At 56.0% G+C, this 2,209-nt stretch overlaps 1 long non-coding RNA gene across 1 annotated transcript in view; it reads left to right on the forward strand.

The window, feature by feature from the left end:
* The window catches only part of LOC308175550, a 10,443-nt gene extending 8,582 nt beyond the window's left edge, over positions 1-1,861 (forward strand). Inside the window, exon 3 of the long non-coding RNA XR_013937961.1 lies at positions 1,740-1,861. This is a non-coding gene — a long non-coding RNA (uncharacterized lncRNA). The remainder of the gene's footprint in view (positions 1-1,739) is intronic.
* Positions 1,862-2,209: the final 348 nt, after the last annotated feature.

Consider the following 2,209-nt stretch of genomic DNA (forward strand, 5'->3'; position numbering starts at 1 on the left):
AATGTGAAGCTGCAGAGATGAAGCGAGGCACAGGCAGGGGTGTGCCAACCGTGAACACCCTCACTGTGCCACCCTCCCCTCCTCCTACCATCCTCCCATCCTCTTCTCCCCTCTTCTCCTCCCCTCCTCCTACCATCCTCCCATCCTCTTCTCCCCTCTTCTCCTCCTCTCCTTCTACCATCCTTTTTCCTGCCCTCCTCCTCTCCTCTCCTCCTAACATCCTCCCCTCCTCCCCTACTACCATCCTCCCATCCTCCCCTCCTACCTCCCTAAGTAGCAACTGGTTCACCATTCTTCTTCTGATGATGATGGTGATGAAGAGGAATCCAATGCTCTTACAGTGAAGTGTTGAAGTGTCACATCTCCGAGGCAGAGTGCTACTGTGAAATATGTATTTTTTGTTATCTTCAAATGGCTGATGCTTGAGAGGGGACGTTCACATCCCTCCTCTCCGAACGCTGAATGGAATGTGTCATGAATAGTTATTGCCGTGGCGATAGTGGATGATGGCAGTCATTTAGTTCTACCTGACTGCCTGATGTGTGTCTCTGTCAGGTGGCAGGCAGGGAGGGAGGGAGGGAGGTAGGGAGGGAGGGAGGGAGGGAGGAGACAGGCAGGCAGGCAGGCAGGCAAGCAGGGAGACAGGAAGACAGGGAGGGAGACAGGGAGGGAGGGAGGGAGACAGGGAGGGAGGGAGGGAGACAGGGAGGGAGACAGGGAGACTGGGAGGGAGGGAGGGAGACAGGGAGGGAGAGAGGGAGACAGGGAGGGAGGGAGACAGGAAGACAGGGATGGAGAGAGGGAGGGAGACAGGGAGGGAGGGAGACAGGCAGGCAGGCAGGGAGGGAGGGAGACAGGGAGGGAGATGGGGACCGAGACAGGGAGGGAGGGAGACAGGGAGGGAGACAGGGAGAGAGACAGGGAGACAGGGAGGGAGACAGGGAGGGAGACAGGAAGACAGGGATGGAGAGAGGGACGGAGACAGTGACGGAGGGAGGGAGGGAGGGAGGGAGACAGGCAGGCAGGCAGGGAGGGAGGGAGACAGGGAGGGAGATGGGGACCGAGACAGGGAGGGAGATGGGGGCCGAGACAGGGATGGAGACAGGCAGACAGGGAGGGAGACAGGCAGACAGGGAGGGAGACAGGCAGACAGGGAGGGAGACTGGCAGACAGGGAGGGAGACAGGCAGACAGACAGACAGGCGCAGGCAGAAAGGTAGGCAGACAGACAGGTAGTCAGACAGACAGACAGACAGGCAGGCAGACAAGCAGGCAAAAAGGCAGGCAAGCAAGCAGGCTGGCAGGCAGAAAGGCATAGCAGAGGTCGTCATCGGGGAGACTAACAGTGACTGTCTGTCTGTCTGTCTGACTGAACACATTGACTCTGTCACATCAGGGCTGCGGGCTAGTCTGTCACTTCTCTCTGTCTCTCCTCATCCCTCTCTCCCCTCTCTATCCATCCATCCACCCATCTCTCTCCCTCTCCCCCCCTCTCTCTCTCTCTCTCTCTCCTCCCCCTCTCTCTCTCTCCTCCCCCCCCCCCTCTCTCTCCCTCTCTCTCTCTCTGTCTCCAGTATAGTTGTGTGAGCTCATTGACGTAGGCTGGTGAGGTGCAGCCCACACACACGCTGCTATTTTTACGCAGTGAGAGGGGCGGGAAGAGGAGGAGGGAGGGAGGGGTAGGGAGGAGGGGGGACGAGGAGAAGAGACAGTCACTCCTTTCTCCCTCTCTTCTTCCAGGTGGACTATATGGATGAAAATGAGGAGTATTTCCAGCGGCAGGCTTCGCACCGGCAGTCTCGGCGGAGGTCAGGAAGATCAACCAGAAGGGCGAGCGCCAGACCATCATCGACACGGTGGACCCCTACCCCACCGGCAAGCCTCCCATAGCCAGAGGATACCACACGGTGAGTCACTGTGTTTACCCTGTTTTTACTGTAGCAACCGGTTTTACTGTAGTTATCATCTTTACTGTAGTTACCCTGCTTTACTGCATTTACCCTGTTTTACTGTAGTTACCCTGCTTTACTGTAGTTACCCTGCTTTACTGTAGTTACCCTGTTTTACTGTAGTTACCCTGCTTTACTGTAGATATCCTGTTTTACTGTAGTTATCCTGTTTTACTGTAGTTATCCTGTTTTACTGTAGTTATCCTGTTTTACTGTAGTTACCCTGCTTTACTGTAGTTACCCTGCTTTACTGTAGATATC

Source organism: Nansenia antarctica, assembly GCF_963989245.1.
Source record: "Nansenia antarctica genome assembly, contig: SCAFFOLD_1061, whole genome shotgun sequence".
NCBI classification, from domain to species: domain Eukaryota; kingdom Metazoa; phylum Chordata; class Actinopteri; order Argentiniformes; family Microstomatidae; genus Nansenia; species Nansenia antarctica.